At 43.9% G+C, this 21,190-nt stretch overlaps 1 protein-coding gene across 1 annotated transcript in view; it reads right to left on the bottom strand.

Moving 5' to 3' along the window:
* Nucleotides 1–20,951, bottom strand: part of LPAR3 (lysophosphatidic acid receptor 3) — a 72,304-nt gene extending 51,353 nt beyond the window's left edge. The window contains exon 1 of the mRNA XM_081055819.1: nucleotides 20,738–20,951. The gene's annotated coding sequence lies outside the window, so the exon portion shown is untranslated. The remainder of the gene's footprint in view (nucleotides 1–20,737) is intronic.
* Nucleotides 20,952–21,190: the final 239 nt, after the last annotated feature.

Genomic DNA, 21,190 nt, shown 5'->3' with positions numbered 1-21,190 from the left:
AAAAATGTATACAAGTGGACATTCTGGTTAATGTTGCTCAAGCAGTAGTTCGCCATAATCAGAAGTATTTGGACGCTAATGAAAACCTCTTGTAATTGCAGAAGTCAAACGTGACTTGTATTCATCTTTTGTTATCGGTATATATTGAATATTACAATTTTAATCAATTTTTCCTTTCTTAAAATGTGTATACATTTTTTGGCACCCTCTATATAGACACACATACACACACACAATGGAATATTATTAAACAATAGAAAACAATGAAATCTTACCATTTGCTACAACATGAATGGACCTACAGGGTATAGTGCTAAGTGAAATAAGTCAGACAGAGAAAGATTAATTTCATATGACTGCCCTTGTATGTGGAATATAAGAAAAACAAATGAATAAACAAAACAAAACAAAACAGAAACAGATCCATTGATATGAAGAACAAGCTCATAGTGGCCAAAGGGGAAAAGGGTGGGAAAATGGGAATAAAAAAAGAAGGAAAAGAGCAACCCCACAGCTCTCACATTCAGAGATCCCTGTGTTACCTTCACCAGAGCACCTGTCACCTGCTACGTATTTTCTTTCGTATTTATACATTTGTAGTCCATCCCCTACCACTAGACCAGTCTGCTCCAGCTGATGAGGAGGCACCTTGCCTTTTATGCCCCTGTCTACAGAATCCACATTTACGGAATGAATGAATGAATGAATTTCTGTCCTACACTCTCTCTTCCCCCAGTAAAATGAAAAGGTTCAGTTAAATACCTATGCTGACTGAAGCATCACCACTAAATATGCCAATTAGAGAACTCCTTCACTTACTATTATGTGTTCTTGGGTTAGTCACTTACTAGCTCCACTTCATTATTACAGTAGTAATACTGTATTTTTAATTGCTAATATTTGGGTGATTACTTTGTGCTTAGTGCTTGGCTAAGCATTTTGTACGAGTCATTTCATTGAATCCTCCCAGCAATGAGATGGATGCTATTGCCATAGCCATTTTGCAGATGAGTAAACTGAAGCTCCCTTGCCTGAAGTCACACACTAGTGAGTGGAAGGCCTTGGGTTCCACTCAGACAGCTGTGCTCACAGGCCACATGCTTATCTACAACTCTACACTACCTGTCTACAGACAAACAAAACCTCAGACAGACCAAGAGGCATGCTTACAATAATTAGACAATGACCAAATTAGAATGACCCAATCAAATCACACTCAAAGACTGTCTTGCATTAAAAAATGTTGGGTTGGGTGGCCGGATGGCTCAGTTGGTTAGAGCGCAAGCTCTCAACAATAAGGTTGCTGGTTCAATTCCCCCATGGCATGGTGGGCTGTGCCCCCTGCAACGAAAGATTGAGAATGGCAACTGGACGTGGAGCTGAGCTGCTCCCTCCACAACTAGATTGAAGGACAATGACTTGGGGCTGATGGGCCCTGGAGAAACACACTACACTGTTCCCCAATATTCCCCAATAAAAATTTTTTTAAAAAGGGAGGGGATGGTTGCATTCTAAATAGACTTTGGGGTTTTTGATTGTTTCTTTTGTTTTAATAGCCCTGAAAAGCATAGAAAAGGCACTTTAGTATTTTCAAATTTTATAGTACTAGGCCACACAATATGCTCAATTTCAAGACTACTTTAACATTGCTAAACTTTAATTCTGCCAAATCCCAAACTGTTTTCCTCTTTTCTTTCTTTTTCTTTTTTTCTTTCCTTTTCTTGTCTTTCCTTTTACACTAAAAGCATAGAGGGCTTGAATAGTTCTGAGCCAGCAAGAAAGGATGCTAAACTTTGGAGCTATTACCACAACTTCAAACTTGAGTAATTTAAGACTTCATAAAATGTTGGTTTAGAAAGTCTATATGTGGAACCCAAATGAAAACTTTATGAGCAAAGCTTTCATTTAGACTCTCCCAAACTCGAGTCTCTAAAAAAAATGCCCAGCCCGACCATAATGTGGAAACAATTATGAAAATTAAGACATCTGAAAACCACTCAAGCAGCTTTTATTTCTAGCAACATCGTAGAAGACAAGTTGCTGCTGGTTTTTCAGCTGGCTTTCAGTAACACTGTCCTCTCCCTCCTAGTGAGAGTCAGGGTGTAGCCAAAACAGGGTCACTTGGTGCTGTGCATATTTTCTTTTCCTGTGGTCCACAAATGCGGAACAGTCCTCTCCCCTCTGGAAACCCCAGCCAGATGGGAGAGGGAAGCTATGGTTAGTGGATACGCTAACAGCCAGAAAAGAGAATACTCCTGCATAAAAGCAATCACATTTGCTCACTAAATTCCTTTTTAATAATTCATGTTAATGGAAAAATCAGGATAGCATGGGAGATTTAAATCCACATATGACCCCTGCGGTTTATTTGAGCCATTAGTTTCAAGGCCTTTGGCTTTGCTGTCCCCTCTTCCCAGAAGCCTCTTCCCCCAGATACCCACAGGACTCATTTCTACACCTGGTTCCTGCTCAAACGTCACTTCATCAGACAGCCCTTCCCTGCCACTCTTTAAAAGAGCACCTCGCCCCACCCTGCTGCACTTTTGCCCTTTAGTGCTTTATTTTTCCTCACAGCATCTCTCACTGCCTGATGCTATCTCCTTGGGGTGATGGTCCCTCTCCCCATGGGCTGAGACATCACGGACTTTGTGTTGGTATGGTGCTTCCCTGTACCTGGAACGCTGCTCAACGCGTAGCAGGCACTTGGTAAGCGCTGGTTAAATGGAGAATTAAATGCAGTGTGTCTTTGTGTACATATGCCCTCATGCACCGTAACCTTTTACCCACACTGAGCATTATTAGTGTCTTCTGCATATTTTCTAATTTGGGTCTCGCAACTCTTTCATTTCCCTCTACAGTCGTGGCTCAAAGCCCCGCTGGCTGAGAGGCGTGAGGAATGGTGTTTGATCAGTGGCTTCACCAGAGCAGTCAAGACAGAGTGGTTCGAAGGGCAGTGCCACATGGAGACCTCGCTCTTGCCAGTGTGGACATCAGAAACTATGGCTCCTCTTTGGAACATAACTTCAAAAGAGAGGGGAACTCAATGGCCAGAGCTAGAACAATTCAAGCAACAAAATACAGTAGTATCGAATTATCACCCAAAGTATAAAATAAACATCCATGAGTCCATACTAATATAAGTGACTGAATAAAACAATAAATAAGAAAGAAGAGGCAAATCTCCCCTGCAGAAGAATTCCAAATAAATTATGTAGCTATTGCACCCTAAAGGAGGGGAACATAACTCTCACTCCTTAAGTACGGGCTATGCAGTGACTTCCTCCCAAAGAGGACAGTATGAAAAGGTGGGGGGTGAGTCATTTTTCAATGGAGAGACGTGACAAACACGACTTCGGCAAGGTGATCAAGGTCAGTATCAACAGGGATAGGTCATGTTGCTAGTTTGTAATCTTAATAGGATATGTTAAGAATGGTACTTTACTCTGCTATCTTCCTCCCAAAAGCCATAACCCCAGTCTGATCACGAGAAAAACCTCAGACAAATCCCAACTGGGAGATATTCTACAAAATTCCTGACCAAGACGCCTCAAAAATTGTCAAGATCATCAAAAACAAGGAAAATCTGAGACAATGTCACAGCTAACAGGAAGCTAAAGAGATATAACATCTAAATATAATGTGCATCCTACATCTTTGAACAGATAAAGGACATTACGTAAAACTAAGGAAATCTGAATAAAGTATGGGTGTTAGTTAATAACAACATGTCTATATTGGCTCATTAATTGTAATGAATGTATCATATTAACGTAAAATGTTAATAATAGGAAAAAATGTGTGCAAGGGGAGGGGCACACTGTGGGAACTCTCTATACCATCTGCGCAGTTTTTCTGTAACTATAACATTGTTCTATAAATATATTTTTTTTCATTTTGAAAATATGGGGGGGAAGATGTTATCAACTCTGTACTGCAGTAGTTTTAAAAGAAATAAAGCTTGTATGTTTCATATGTGGTTATTTTACTCTGCTGTGGGAAAACACACAGAGGAGTAGCAATTTGAGATTCAATTTAAACGGCTATTGTCTGTAATAGAGTTCTGGAAGCCTCTGATGATCTTGGGGAAAGCGAACGTGTTCACTTTAGAGGTGCCTGTTAAGTGTGAGGCCGTTACAAATCTGCTACCCTAGCTTAAGACACTAGATCATTTCTCTAGAGAAAGCTAAACTCAACTTTGCTCGCGTTTTGTAACTCTGTTTTGTAAGAACAAATCGTAGACTCAGGCACATGAAACAGAGGCTTTGGATCCTCTGTTCTCTACATAGGAGCCGGTCTCCACAATACACTGAGTGCCTCGACTTGGTAGCAAAGGTCCCAAGACAGCAGCCACAAAGAGGAGGGGCAGGCACCCACTGGTGGCGACTGGGAAATGAGAAACTGCCTCGAGTCAGCTTCAGCTGAGAGGTGGTGGCACACAGAGGAACACTGCAGCCTGCGCTTAGCAAAATAAACAGGTTATTGTGCCAGTGGACGTTAATGAGCCCGTTAGGTAGGGAGGACAGTCTGCTGTATGTCAGCTGCTTCAACTAGTGCTTTTTGTCTTTCCACTGAGTGGGCGGATTTACAGGAGGCCATGGTATACACACGCAGCTTCTACCCTAGGACTTGTTTAATAAACAACTATAGTCAAATTTATTGTTCCCTAGATGTCAATGATGACTGAAGACTGTCTTAAACCTATTGGTTAAACAGGAAAGCAAACTTGAAAACATAGAGAACCAAAGAGGTGACGCACAGATTTTATGTGAATCAAAAATTCCCTGGCTTAGTTTATCCAAATGTAAATCTTTCACTGTGTTTCATTTCTCTGTTATACAGTTTTGGTCTCATCTAATTCATTGGGCTAGAAAGATGACAGATACATTTTGTCCTTTGACCCTCTTACAAGTAAAGGTGCCAATCAAAATGCTCAAAATTAATAATATCTATAGATAATGCAACACCACATGTTCTATTATATAGCAAATAATCCTGAGACTGTTGTGTAATCACGTCAGTAGCTTTGAAGAAGAGAATGCTAAAATATAAAGTATGACTCTTCCTAGCTGAAAGAGATATTCTCGTACAAAGGACATTGTCCCTCTGTGAAAATGTATTCTGGGAAATTTCAAAGTGCCTGCTCACAGCAAATAACTTCCCACGAGAAGAAAATTAGATTTCTTTATGTTGTAAAATTCCCAATAGACAAAGTTTTGGTCCAAACTGTTTGTCCTGACTTAACCATGAAACTGCATTCCCTTGTTTACTCCATTGCAGGACCCCGTCTCCTGCCTCCAGTTCTGAGAAAGGTATTCAGGAGTGTCTTGCTCTACATGGTTTGTTCCAAATAATCCCCCACTGTTACCAGCAAAAGGTCAATAGTGATCTTCAGAGACCCCTCCATGCTTCTGGAGACCACCCCAGCCCAGGTTAGTGTCTGATGGACTCCTGAAACTCTACATAGCTGGGAAAATCATGTTTTCAAAGCATGTGGCTGGAGTGGGAAACAGTTGTTTTAATTAAGGCTTCAGAAGTTTGAAAGGAGAGCGCTGCTATTGCTAAACGAACAAGTCAGAGGGTTCCCTGGCAGGGAGCCTACACTTCGGTCAGGAAGCAGGGGCATCACTAAAGCAAGAGGCTCATATCGCCCTCCCCATCCTGCCTCGCTCTCCCACCCCTGGCCAGTCTGGTAGTAAAATAGCACATCCGTGTAAAGACAGTCAACTCGTAGAAATGCATGTAACAGGCACTCCAATGCTGTGCCTGATCCCATCCGCAGGCCCTGCCAGCTCCCCTCTCCAACCTTCTCCACATGCTCTGTGGACCGCACCAAGAGGTTTCCTTGCCTTCTAAAGCCTGCCAATGGGAGGTGCAGCAAGAGATCTGGTGGAGGGAGGAGGCTGAGATCATGATTTCCCCTGCTCCCTCCCTGCCAGATTGCTGTGGGTTGGCTGGGTTAGCTCCAGTCAAGCAGCATTTCCATACTGCCGCCTTTCCTCTCCCTTCCCTCAGCTTTCAAGTTGAGTAAAGGGTGTTAGCTGTTCTGCTGTCTCTAGCTCTGGGCTCTGCAAGTCGCTTGTTGGTTTCCATGAACTCTGCCCTTCACCAGTCACCAAGTTACCGTCTTCCCTCCAATTACCAGTTTGACTGGATTCTCTGTTTCGTATGGAACTCGGAGTAATCCAGATGTCATTTAAAATGTATTGTAATACAACAAAAAGTGTTATTTGCAAGGTTTTACTGTGTTGTGGATTTTCCTAAATCTTTTACTAAGATCTAGTACACGTAACATTTTCTAGTTATGAATATAACAACTTGGGGTTGCTAGGTGGCTCAGGTGGTTGGAGTGCTGTGCTCCTAACACCAAGGTCGCCAGTTCGTGCCCTCCACAACTAGACTGAGAACAACAATGGCTTGACTCGGAGTGCGGTGAGGGTCAGGAGGGGGGAGGGGAAAACACACACATATATATAAAACAACTCTCAGAGAAGCAAAGAGGAATAAATTGAATAAATCATATTCCCAAGGGAATGGGCCAGTAGCACAATTCTTTTGATGCCCTCAATGTCCCCTTACACGTACCAGAACCCTAAGAAAAAAAGATATTTTCGTACAAAGGACATTGTCACTCTGTGATAATGTATTCTGGAAAATTTCAAAGTGCCTGCTCACAGCAAATAACTTCCCACGAGAAGAAAATTAGATTTCTTTATGTTGTAAAATTCCCAATAGACAAAGTTTTGGTCCAAACTGTTTGGACCAAACTGTTATATCACAGTTACATGGTGATATAAAACAAAGATGACTGCACTGGATTCCAGCAGGTCCCTGCAGAGAGAGTCTACCTCAGATGTCCCGTGTAATCCAGGATCAGTTAGTCCCAACTCTCTCTGTGTTCCTAGTCTTGTGCACCATGGAAGCAAATGACATGGATTTAAGTGTTAATTTGGGCCCAAGGATTAGCCAGGCTTGAAACAAGACACTGCAGAAAAGGAAGCAGATTTTCCTTTATGATGAGGAGGGCGAGGGGAAGGGTAAAATGATAGCCTGACTCAAGGGGACACTGCAGCCTGATGTGAGGCAGAAGCAGTACCAACATAGCTACAAGGGCTGCATTTCAGTGGGCATCACCGATCCATCCCCCTCGGAGGCATTTCCAGTGGCGGGGATAGCTGTTGGGGATGATGCTGCCTAAGTGCTGCTCTCCCAGAAGCTCTGTAGCCTGCAGCCCTGGTAGAGATGGTATAAACACAGACGATCTTTAGACAACGGGGACACGAGCCACACATAGTCTCTCAGTAAACAAAGTCCCTGAGTAGACAAAGAAGCTCGGAGCCTCAGAACACTGAGAGGAGGGTTCAGGAATAAGCTCGTCCTTATTCCATCAATAGCTTTTCAAAATTTTTATTCTAGCATTCTTCACCTCTGCTCTTCCACCTGCTCCTTCCACTAAGAGTACAAACCTGCTGGGGGAGATCAGAAACAATCCTTGATCTGGAACCTATTAGATACAAATCTATACAATTCGAACTTCCACACATGCATACATGGATTCTCCTAAAGTGGCTTTTTATTTACTAGATTCAGACTCTCTTTCAGCCACTGGAGGGTGGGGGGGTCCCCTGACTGTGCATGGTAAAACATTCTCTGCCTCAGTGTCTGCCTTTATCACCAGATTGTGAACTTCCTAAGGGCTAGAAGACATTTTTACTCATGTTCATGTACCTGGTGCCCAATATAGGGGCATGTATGTAGTCCATGTACAACCAATATTTGGTTCATGGGTTGGTTGGCTTGTTAGAAGTTAGCTGGTTGGAGATATGAGACAGAAACCTGATCACACTGGATTGGACAATGTTTGGGTGATATGGAAGTAGAAAGAAAGTATAGGCTACTCTTTCAAGAAATTTGGCTGACAAATTCTTAGGACCTCTCCCATGGTATTCAACCTACTTTATTAAACATTTATTTGTCACAAGCTCACTTCTAAATCTGTTGAGAGCAGAGCTGGTATCCCTCTGTTTCCCTGTTCTTTAAAGCATAAACACAAAACCTTGCTTGTAATTGGCACACAATAAAAATGTGTCCAATTTGATTGAATAATTCCCCAATCCTGCTTCCAGTGTTCTTTTTCGTTGGTTTCACTGTGGAAGTTGACAAATAGTTATACCTTTCTTGAAACTCCCCTCCCAAGCCTCTGTGACTCTACCCTCTCCTGGTTCTTATCCCGTGGGTGCTCAATATTTCTGTTCCCTGTTCTTCCATCACTCTTGAGATGTACACACTCCCAACCTCACTTCTCAGCCCTCTCTTTTTCTCCTTTTAAACTCTCTTCCACTAGCACTACTATTGCTAAAATTGTTTCCTCTATGTGGATGACTCCCTAACAATTATCTGAAGCCCTGACACCTCTCACGTCCTCTCTCCCTCATGCAAAGCTCCCAAGCTGCTGTCAACATAAATAAGAAACAAGGTTCCAAGATGGTAGCAGGCATGCAGGTTGGAACTCTCAGTCTCCCTCAGGTCAGCTGTTGGAGATAATGAGGCCACAGTAAGGAATGAAGTTTCAATTTTAAACATCAGGTTTTTAATGCAGGGGACTGAGATGACGCTGGCCTCAGGCCTCCCCAGTTGTTTGTAGTGCAGCGTTCACCAGCTGGCAGAGAGGTTTGGAATTGCAGAGGCTGTGTCCCACTCACACAGCCAGGACCTTTAATTCCCCCTCTCTCTGGTGCTTTGCTTGGGCTCAGGGTAGACTACCTTTCTACCTTTCCTGGTGCCCCACTGGGTCCTGACTACTGCAGTGGCCCAAGCCTTTGCAGATGCTCCTACCCCAGTTCTCTGGATATAGCCTTTTGGATTCTAACTCGGCTTCAAACCTGGGTATTTGTGTACCTGGACTTCCTCTTGAGAATGGTTCTCGGCCTCTATTCATGGGAACTTCCCCTTGTTAACCTCACCACACAACCAGCCTCTGAATCTCAGGCTGAATAAAAGGTCCAGCAGGACCCCAGATTCCATTTTTGAAAAAGTCCTGTTCTGTGTGGAGTGGCACTGAACACACAGCCATTCTTGTAATGCATTAAAAATGGTACATTGTCCTGCGACTTCTCCTCTGATTATTGTTTGTATCATTATTTAGCTTTCTGTTCTATGGCACCGACTGCTAAATCGTGTTTTCCTTTTCCTGTAGAGTAATAAACCCCTTTGCCCAGCCTCCTTGTAGCTAGGGTGGCCACGTGACTGAGTCCTTGCCAATGGAATGCGAACATACATGAAGCTTGTGACTTTCGGGTTAACTCTGAAACATTGAATGTGCTGCTCCATGCTCTTTCGTCTTCCTGCAAGTTGGAACACAAACAGGCCTGTGATCCAGCGTTGATCATTCAGACCAGGCAAAGCCCTAGAAGCATGAGTCAAAATAGTGCACAAACTAGTTTCCATCAATGAGGAGATAAGTACCGAAAATGCAAATAAGCACTTAGAAATGCTTACGGTAATTTGACATTGTGTGAAATACAAGTGTCTGATCCATAGAGTATAAACCAGAAGTGTGGGTCTTTGGCACACTGGAAATAAAGAAAACCAGTCTTTAAACAATGAAAGTTTGAGAAGCACTGCCCTTGTGGGTGGTGGAGAAATAAGATGCAAGAAACCCTTCAAACCTGAACCACGCATCTCAGGACTGTTAACAAGAGAAAAATAAATTTCTGTTTTCTTCAAGTCGTGTTTGGGGACCTCTTTGCCTAAGAAGCCTGTAGCTCTAGGTGAAGGTGTTGGAAAGAAACAGAATATGAGTGGGTATTGGTTGCTCCATGCAGCTTTTATATGAAAGAGATGGGCTCAGGCGAGAATTGTTTGTAAGTCTGTAAGCAAGGGTGGAAAAGAACAAACAGCAACCAGAAACTGGGGGCCTTGGAAGATTAGAAAAATTAAGTGCTTCTCTAACTACAGAGAGCAGAAAATGGAGGCTCACAGCCTCTCAAAGGGCTCTCAGTGAGAAGTTGCAGTGGAACAAAGACCGGCCTACAGTAGAGATGAGAGGAAGGGTGTAGCTTCCCACCCAAATCCACACTTTAGCGGACCTGAAGGCAGAAACTACTAAAGCGGGGGAGATAAGTGGGTCAAGCACAGCAGCTGGGAAATAAGGCATGCTCGGGAACTTGGTCCAGAGCAGAATTTGGATGGGGTAACTGGCAAGTGGAAGGAACTAGAAGCAAACGGGCCAGAAAGAAACCTATGAACTTTTTAAGGAATTACCTTGCCATGGAAGCCGCCCACACCTTAGCCTGAAAGGCCCATGTTCATTCTCCCTCCAAGGAGCACTCACATTCCAATACCCATTTCAGATATGACCCCAGAAGGTAACATACAAGGAGGAGAGAGTCAAAGTCAGGGCCCCTGGGAGGCCTCCCCCTACGAGCAGAAGCAAGGATCAACCACAGACTTGACTCCACACCAGGGCAGGGAGGTCGGAATCATTCCTACTCAGTGGGGCTTCATCATGTTTAGGTACCTGCTGCTGCTATACATCTCCCATTCTTCTGAATGTGTGTGTGTGTGTGTGTGCGCGCGCGTGTGTGTTTCATGTTTGTACTCCTATCTTGTATAAAGAATGTTTCTCGGTCAGAACAAAAAAATAAATGAACATTTTAGCATGGGAATTTACAACAGAGGTTAGAGAAGGGAAGGCCAGACCTGTGGAGTTCTGGTAAACTAAACCCTTTCAAGGAAAGCATGGAGGGCTGTGACACACAGGAAGGGCATGGTAGTGAAGGGAAAGGAGCCACCTGAGTCACCTGAGTCAGATGGCAGTTCATCACTTTCAGCAATGGCTCTCACCTGGCACATTGCTGACCCAGCCAGAGCCTTTTCCTTCCTCTCAAAAAATGGCGCAGTAACTATGACTACCATGTAGGATGGTTGAAAGGATTACACTAAATTTATGTTTATAGAACTTAACAAGATGCATAGGACCTAGGAAGTACTCAATAAATGGTAGATAGTATTTCCCAAGAAAGTTAAATAACTCAAAATTTCTTTTTAAAAAGTCAATGGAATATACAGCTGCCATTCGTGAAGTTTCACGACTCGTGTTCTAACGCCTCACTTTAACAAGGATCAATGACAAAGTCCTCCTACACCTACACTAAAATAACCACAGTCCAGGAATGAATTTCCCCCTGCCTGAGTTTGGGCCCAGTGCCACAGTGACTAAGCTAAGGTACCGCCACTTCCCTCTTCTGATGCTAGAAACAGAGCAGGGAGGCAGGAGCAGAGAAAGGGGTGAGGAGAGAGAGGACGGACACATGGTGGAGCGGCAGAACACAGGCTTCAGGTTCTGCGTTCAAATATAAGCAGGTGAGCAGAGTGGTTAAAGAACACGCCCCCCACGACTAGATCATACTCAATACTGGAAGCTTTTCCTGTAAGACCGGGAGCAAGGCCAGGATACACAGTCTGGCTACTTCTATTCAACATAATACTGGAACTCCTAGCCAGAACAATTAGGCAAGACAAAGATACAAAAGGCATCCAAATCAGAAAGGAAAACAGTAAAACTACATCTGTTCACGGACGACATGATCTTATATGCAGAAAACCCTGAAGACTGAACAACAACAAAAAAAAACCCTGTTAGAACTAATAAATGAATTTGGTATACAAAAGTTTCAGGATACAAAATTAACATACAAAAATCAGTTGCATTTCTATATACAAACAAAAACAATTCAAAAAGGAAATTAAGAAAGCCCTATATACAACAGTATCAAAAACAAACAAACAAAAGAAAACTAGGAATAAACTTAACCAAGAAGGTGAGCTGTACACTAAAACTACAAAACATTGATGAAAGAAATTTTAAGAGACACAAATAAACGGAAAGACATACTGTGTTCATAGATTGGAAGACTTAATATTGTTAAAATGTCCATATTACCCAAAGTGATTTACAGGTTCAGAGCAATCCCTATCAAAATCCCAATGGCATTTTTGTTTTACAGAAATGGAAAAAAGATCTAAAATTCATATAGAACCACAAAGGATCCCAAATAGCCAAAATAATTTTGAGAAAGAAGCAAAAATTTGGAGGTCTCATACTTCCTGATTTCAAAACATATTACAAATCCACAGTAATAAAAACAGTATGGTAGAGGCATAAAAACAGACATATAGACAAATGGAACAAAACAGCAAACCCAGAAAAAAACCCATGCATATACAGTCAACTGATCACTAGCAAGGGTGCCAAAAATATACAATAGAGAAAAGAAAGTTTCTTTAACAAATGTTGTTGGGGAAACTGGATATTTACACGTGAAAAAGCATGGCCTCTGGAGATAGCTAGCCTGCGTTTGAAGCCTTGCTTACCATCAAGTTAGTTAATGTCTCTGTGCCTTAATGTCCTTATCTATAAAATGGGAGAATAACAGTAACTTCTCCCTAAGTCTGTTGGGAGATTTAAATAAGGTGCTTAGAATAGCCTCTGACACAGTGTTAATTTCATTATTACTATTATCAGTTGGGCCTGAGTTAAGTTACTTAACCTTTTTGAGATTCAATTACCTCTGTTGTAAAAGGGAGACAATCTCTACCTTGTTGGGTTATTCAGACAAAGTGAATGACGTAGCCAATGTAAAGCCCTCCACCTACTTCTAGGTCCAGAGGAATCAGACAAGTCCAGTAAACAACAGGGCAAGCCTGTTCCCACGAGGTGGGAGAGAAGAGGTCCCAATACAGATTACCAGGAGACCACAGGGGGAGAACCTTGCCTCAGGTTGGGTGGGTCCTGGCATAACAACCCCAAAGCCAAAACCTTCTTTCCTCTACCACCCTTTCCAGTGGTGTTTCTCACTACCACCGAAAACATTTAGTACCAGATGAATATGTGTAAGAGAAGTTTAGCCAGCTGGGTTGAAAACCTAATTCTATTATCATACTTCCTCTAGACCACTCACTCTATCTGGATCTTAGAGTAATCCATCAAAACATACTCAACTGGTATACCACCGAACAGTTTTCAAAGTGAGTTCACATCTCTTTTCCCAATTGCTCTCATGATGAATGGGCAGTGTAACATTTTCCATTTTACAGAGGAGAAAACTAGAACTGGGACTGATTTACTCAGAGACTGATTTACTCTGATCAGCTCTCATCATTCTGGCCCAGGTCTCTTTTCACCAAACTGAGTATTGGAGCCTGTTTTCAATGGATAAAGTGTTTGTCTCCATGAGAGATGAAATATGCAGATTTGTCCTCTATAATGACATTAATGCATGCCTCTTACAAACATTTACTGATTCTAGAAGAAATATAATTTGATTATGGTAAATGTCAATAAAAATTTGTAAGTGCATCTCTACTTGGAATTTTTTGACAAGAGTTTATGGGAGAAAAGTCCATATAATCAAATGAAAACGACAAAATAAAACTCTAAACACAGGATAGAAAATAGCGATGATTAGTCAGTTTGCCTATTTCGGAGAAAGCTCAGAAGAGCAAGCAACCCAGTTTACTTCTAACACAGTGAACAATGGAACTGAAGAAACACCTTCTCCTAAAGCATTTTATTTTCTCTATCAACCAAATAAGAGTCTACCAGTTGAAGAAGGCCACAGACTTCAATTATGTACCTATAAGGAATCAGACTGGAGAGTCACTGAGAAATGCTAGTAATGACCTGGCAGCAATCCATGGACATTTAACCTTGCTGACATTCCTTTTCCTTTTCCACTGCTGGCTGTTCATGGAATTTGCATATGTGGAAAGTTGCACACATGTCATGGGCAAGTTGCACTGGTCCCCTTATAGTGGATTCTACCCAACCACTGATTCCTGTCATGCCTGTTCAGGTAACATTTCCCTACTGTTCACCATATTCAGGAGAAAGACAGATGTACAAAAACATGTGTAAAGACGTGAAATGCACCAGGTGCTCAGCCAGGACCGGTCCTCCACTTCCCCTGGAGACATCTCCCAATATCTGGAGGTATTTGTGGTAGACATAGCAGGGGGCTGCTACTGGCATGTAGTGGGTAGAGGCCAGGGACGCTGCTACACATGCCCCAATGCACAGGATGGCCCCACAACAAAGAATTATCCAGCCCAAATGTCAGTGGTGCCAAGGTTGGGAAACCCTGATCCAAAGGGTAAGATGAGACATAGAAAGAAGTATAATACAGAGTTGAGTGTGGCATGAGCTGTAATAGAGACAAAAGTGGAGGGCTATCAGATTGACAACATTTAAACACAAGGATAAAATTCAGTGTTGGCAACAGTATAGGGAAAATGGCACCCTCATAACATGCTGGTGAGAATATGAATTCGTACAACTTTTTGGGAGAGCAATTTGGCAATATGCATAAAAAACTTTAAAAAATGTATATATACTATGTCTATCTTCGCTTTCTTTCCATCCCCATCTTCTCTTTCCCTTTGCCTTCTTTTTTCTTCCCTCCCCAGGATGAGGGATAAGCACGGGGCTGAGAATGCCGTATGAAACAGGGTTTGGGGTGTTGCATAGAGGCTTGGGTGGGGGTGGGGAAGCCACACCGAGCAGTGAGCTGGAGGGACTGGAGGCTAATAATGAAGCTGCAGAGACACAGGAGGTTGGCTCAGAAGACAGAGGAGGGCCTTTGTGGTGGGGGTTGGGCTATTTTGAGCTAGTAAGTAAAAATATTAAAGATAATGGGAGTCAAGTTTCTAACTGCAAGAGAAGACATGTACAAAGAAATCAAGGGTAAAGAATAGACTGATCCCTGGGTATTGGATTGGAATTGGAGGTATTAGCACGAATGCACGATTTTATAATACATGGCTTAATGTAGGAAAACGTATACATGTATATGTTGATATACATGTATTTCCTAGCTCTGTACTCTCAGAGATATAGAGCAAATGACAGCCTGTAACAATTAGCACATCAACCTTCCATATCTTGGTTTCTAAATGTCTTTCTCTACCAACAGGGAGGGCTAAGTCAGGGAAACTACAAGAAGAGGCTGGAATAACATCATGTGGCACCAGAAATGATGTCAAAAGGACACAGGAACCACCTCAAAGGGATTCCCACTGGCCAAACAAGGACGATTTGAGCATCAAAATAAATAGTGATAGTAACAGATTTCAACATACTGTATACAAAAGAACTCCATGGATACTTACTAACATAAATAAATACTTGAGGGAGAGTAAAAGTTCTTCCTTATAGAATGCCAACCCACGAATGTAGGAGTGATAGAAATAAAGAATCACCATTTGGCATCCTTCATAGAAGTGGCTGATTCAGGCAGAAGTCATCGATAAATAATAAAGCTGTAGGAGGAAGTTTAATATAGGAAGAGGCTATTAACATAACCTGAGAATAGTTCCCCACAAACAGCAATACATTTCAAAGGGAAAAAAGATAAATTCAAGATGGGACGTTCTCATGGACACCAACGTAGCCAGGTGACCAAGGCCAACATTCCAGTGGTGGGACAGGTTGACATCTCGTAGTCTAAAGTGATGAGCTAAGAAGAGCAGAGTATGTATTCCTGCCAAGCACACATAACCTGAGTCTGGTTCTGAAGAAATGCCTGCTGGACTCAGGTTGAGTCATCCTGCAGGATGTAAGATCTGTACAACTGCAAGGGGACAGGGAACGTCTGAGGAACCATTCCAGAAGAGACATGACAAATACATTTAAAATGGATCCTAGATCAGACAGGGAAAAAAGACATCTGGGAGCCAAATGATGAAATCTAAATGGGTTCTGTGGATTGGACGGCAGTGTTGTATCAGTGCCAATTTCCTGATCTTGTGGTGCAATAATTAATTGTATGTATCAACTTGACTGGGTGAAAGATACCCAGTTAGCTGGGAAAACATTACCTCGGTATGTCTGTGATGATGTTTCTGGAAGAGATTAGCATCTGAATCAGTAAACTGAGTAAAGAAGACCACCCTCACCAGTGTGGATGGGCATCGTGTGATAGACTGAGGGCCTGAATAAGACAAAAAGGCAGAAGGGTGAATTTGTGCTGTTGCTTGAGCTGGGACATGTATTTTCTCCTTACCTTGGGCAACAGTGCTTCTGGTTCTCAGGCCATCAGGCTCAGACTAAACTATAGCACCAGCTTTCCAGATTCTCCAGCTTACAGATGACAGATTGTGAGACTTCCTGGCCTCTGTGATCCCATGAGCCAATTCTTACAATAAATAAATAAATATATATATATATATATATATATATACACACATATATATACATATATATGTATGTATGTGTATATATATATATATATATATATATATACACATATATATATATCCATCCTGTTGTTTCTAGAACCCTGACTAATCCAAATGCCATGGGGATATACAATAAGATCGTACTTATTTTCTCTTGCTAGATCTATGTGACAATTTAGTCCAGGGAAAAAAACCCCATTCAAAGGACCAATCTATTAAAAAATGAACCAGGGCAGAAGGCAAGTGATGCAATGATGTTCTATACTTGATCCCTTGCTTTGGTCTTCAACAACTAGTTATTCCCAATGACCCTGAGCCTTAACTTTGGATTTCTAGCTTCCTTGAGAAATGAATGCCTCTCTGACGCCACAGCCTACCTTTGACTTACCTGATCTGAGTTTATCTTGGGGCAGCTCCAGAATTTCTGTAGAGGAGGGGCTTTGGGGCAGCCTGGGTAAAAGGGGACCCTAGGGACCTTGTCTTAAAGCTGCATTTACAAAGCAGCACACTGTTTTTATTTAGATGGCATGTTGGTTTGGAGGGCCTTTGAGCAAACTGGTAGTGTTTATGGAGGGGTTAAAGTGCCCTGCCACCTGCCAAGCCAACCTGTGATGATACCACTGAATTTACACATGGCTGAGTCAAGGCCAGGCAGGGCTAGTAAAACCTACAGCCTAAAATTCCAGGGAACAATGAAGACAGGGACTAACCGATGAGTAATGAGCAGGGCGGACGAACATCTTTTGGGAAGGGTGGGGCAGGCTGTGCTGGGCAGGTCTTTTTCCAGAGTGACACCCAGTCTAGCCCAGTCTGAGTTTTACGAACGATTCACATCTGAGGAGAGGCATGGTCAATGGGGGCAGAACAGTATCAGAGTCACAGGCAAGGGAGTTCAATGCAGTAGGGAGATAGGACAAGAAGCAAGGGGTCAGGCGCTGCAGAGGCCAGGCCAGGAGATGGAGAGGAATAAGGAGGAGGACATCAGCCTGGAGAGTGGAGCAGGTGGGTACAACCCAGGAAGTCAGGACCCTGCACTCACTGGGTACTACTCACCTGGCTCACCAGGAAGGTCAGGCAGACAGCAACACACATCTTTCAGAATGAATGGAATAATTAGCTTAACTGTTTGGGGTTAGGGGATGCTTTGAGTTCGTTTAGTACTTTGCAGAGTGAACCTTAAAGAACCAAGTTAACAAGAAGGCACAGGGCAGTGAGGAGGCTATAGGGCACCCCACTTCCACGTCTGATGACCGCCATCACCAGTCTCCTCTGACACATTGGTTGGTTAGTTAGCTCTTTGTTTTTGTCCACTAAGACCTGAGATGAGCAGAAAGTACAGGTAATTCGAAGGGGGAATTAAAGCTTCCTTGGAACTTTGCCCTGTATCTTTGATCATGCAGTGCTGGGTAATTTCAGTCCTGAAATGTGTCTTCCTTTCGTGTTCCTCACAGAGCAGTTTCTCAACCTTTGGCAGGATTTCCTCCTTGAAGTCTCATTTGACGTCAGAGAGCAGGAGAGATGTATGTGGAGGGGCCACAGTTAGCATCCACTTAGCACACCCGAAACCCACATGGAGATCTGAGCACCCCCATAGAGCCTGCCTGGGTGTCTCAGATCTGAGGCCCCGCCTTTTTAATTCCAATGTTTATACATGGAATTAAATTTCACATATACGACTTAATGGGACCCAACAATAAATCATGCAGGTAGGAAAAAAAGGAAGGATTATTACCCCGTTGTGTAAATGAGAAAACTGATTCCAGGATGACAAGTGATTTATTGAAGGATACAAGAACTCACAAAAGTGGGGCTGGGATTACAACCCGGACCCCTGTACTCCTACTGCCTCTCTAACCCAGCATTATAAAAGTAGAAACTCTCAGGGCTCCTGAAGACACCTCCTCACCCCTCACCTGCACCTCACCTCTCCCATCCATGGCAGGACTAAATTCTCAGCCTCCATATACATAGAGAATCTAGGATGAGGGACAAAGGATCAGCAAGGCCAGAGAGGAGATGGCTGAGTTCCTGCAGGACGGATGAAGGAGGCAAGAGCCAAAGGCCATGACCAGGAAGGGGGTAGGCAAGTAAGGAACATGTGCGGAACATCCCAAAGTCACCGACAACTGGGGCTCTATCTTTGCCCTCTTGCTGGAACAATGTACATTTGCGCCCCCATTTCCAGAAATGTCAATACTTTAATGTTCATCTAGAAGGAAGAGAAGGCAACTGGCATTTAAGTAGTACTTCCTGTATATCAAAGACCCTGCTAAGTGCTTTTCTCTTTTAATCTTGGGAGGTGGATATAATCTTCATTTTTGCAGACAAGGAAATGAAGGCTTAGAGAGGCGAAGCAGTGGATCTGAGGTCACAAGGCCTGGCCTGCAACAAAGGATGGTCTGACTGCAAAGCCTTGCTCTTCTCCTTATACCACGTTCATAATGCCCTGGGCCTGTGCTCTGCCATTTAGAAGCTTGCAATCAGACTTAACCACTCTGTTGGGTATAATCACAGGCCAGTACACATTTTGAACTAATGTACACTCCCAGGAGAGAGGCTAATGGGTAATTTGAGTTATAGTAATTCCCATTTGAGTTACAGTGATTCCCCTTGCCCCAACCCAAAGAAATAAGAGGTTGGACTTAAGTTATGGTGGATTTCTGCTCTTCAGCAGGAAGATGGAAAACCTGGGAGAGAAGCAGCCAGCTTTAGGCGTGTGTACTTGACTTTGAGAGTATGTCTTAGTTGAAGCCTGGCTACAATGCTGTGTGTGCATTTGTTCCTGTGTGTGTGTGTGTGTGTGTGTGTGTGTGTGTGTTTTGGAAAAATGAGAATGAACATGTTGTGTACTCTCAAACAGGTTCTAATGAACATACATGAAAAATAATCACATATTTTATTGTTTTCATTTCAGTCTTCATTCATAGAAAACATATAAGGATCTGTTCTATCCAACATCTTGTAAAACACCCAGATATCTAAAATAGATCTAATCTAATAGAAAGAGCCTGGTAGTTGATTTATGCATTTGTCAGATTTAGAAAAGAGGATGCGACATTTGTAGTTAAAGCTACAAAGTTTTGAATTCTAAAGACCAAAAAAAGAAAAAAGAATAAAACTGCCCGAATGATCTATTTTCCTAGTTATATGGTAGTGACAATCAATATAAGTTATGTCCATATGGTTAGATGTCCAGAAACTGGGTCATGATACTGGATCCATACAGTCTCAAGGCACAAAAGATTCTGGAAGCTTATCTCAAATACGTAAGCTTCACTGGCAGGGTTTGCTTGCTGGTCTTTCTAGAATAGTCCAGTTTGTTTAGACAAGCATGGTGTTAACAGCCAAGATTGTGTGTTTTTAACTGTATCACTTCTGGTTGGGGATAAAAGGAAAATTCTACTCACTGGATTCAGACCACACAAAAGTGGATCCAGCGTCTCACTGGAAACAGGGTTAGCAACTACTGATAGTTCACTGGAAAGCTCAACAACTCTCCTTAGCAATACAAAAGTCCATGCATTAATAAAATGCCTTACAGTGCACAGAATAATAACCTACTTGTAAAGGTATCATCTGTTTGTGGCTATTTGTGGCTCCAAATTACAAAAAACAAGTAGGAACCATGAGAAGCTAAGCAGCTCTTAATTTCTAAGGTCACATTCCAAGACCAGGTAATCCAAGGAGTGAGGAGGGAAATGTGTCACAATGACAACAAATTACCGGGAAAACATTTCGTGGAAATCACTGACTTAAAAATTGACCTACAAATGCTTTGGAGGGTCGTTTTAATGAGTACCTTAATAAGACTAAATTGTTTCCAATATTCACAGTTACGCCTCCAATTACAGGCTTGAGAAATTTCGAGGCAATTTTGGGTAGTCTCGACTTGCTGAGGGAAAGCAATAAAGTAACACTGCCACAGAACAAAGCACTTTTGTGTGCCGCGGGGACGGTCACTCACAAAGCACAACCCCTCCACGGTGTGACTAGTTAATAATAATTACTTCCCGAATTTTTAGATGCCTTGCAAGGTTGGAGCTGTTCCCTGACACACCACCGTACCAGGCATAGCTGGAGGCTGAAAAATGTCATATCCCTAGGCTCCGCGGGAGCACCTCTGCTCCCCACGCCCCGCGGGAAGATCAAGTTTGGCCGAGAAGCACCTGCGCCCACGCAGCGCGGACGGAGCCTCGCCGCGCTCTCCGCGCCCCGTGCCCAGCCCCCCAGCCCCCAGCCCCCCAGCCCCCAGCTGGGCGGACGCAGCGCGGCTCTGACATTGCGCGCTTTACTCCTAGGAAAGCAGTGCGACAGGGTAAGATGTGCCGCACAGCTCCCGGGGAGCCCTGTCCCGGATACTCGGAGTGGGTTTGGGACCCGGGCCCGACGTCAGGTAACCCCGACAAGCTGGCCCGGGCGGAGGCCCTTGCACGCTGGCCTCCCCACGCGCGCCCCGTCCGGCCGCGGCTCCGGGAACCGTCCCCGCGCCCGGCACCCCACTCACCGCTCACGCTCGCCCGCGCCGCCGAGCCCGGGAGCGGGATCCCCCGCGGCTGCCGCATGCCCTCGGGCCGTGCGCGACGGGGCGACCCAGTGTCGGGCTACAGCCGGGCGCGAGCAGCAGCGGAGGGCGCGGCGGGCGGGCGGGCGGCCGGGGCGCGCCTCCTTCGGAGCTGCAGCTGCGACGCGCCTGGAGCCCAAGGAAAGTTTGGCGGAGCGAGGGGTGGCGCCGAGGGGGGCGGAGGGGCCGCTTCCCCGCTCGGCCCCGCCCCGCCCCTGGCGTCTGACCGTCCCCACGGGAGAGCGCCCCCCTCCGGCGAGGCACGGGTCGGGCTCCACTGCAGACGCCCTGCCGCCTGGGACCGATCCCGGGAGGGTATCTGGAGGAGACGGCGGTCACTGAAAGACCGCTATCATCCCGGCTTTACAGAGCCATACCTCAGAGCTGTGTATTAAC

The sequence above is a fragment of the Rhinolophus hipposideros genome (genome assembly GCF_964194185.1).
Source record: "Rhinolophus hipposideros genome assembly, chromosome: 8".
NCBI classification, from domain to species: Eukaryota; Metazoa; Chordata; class Mammalia; order Chiroptera; family Rhinolophidae; genus Rhinolophus; species Rhinolophus hipposideros.
This window is presented reverse-complemented; position numbering and strand designations above follow the sequence as displayed.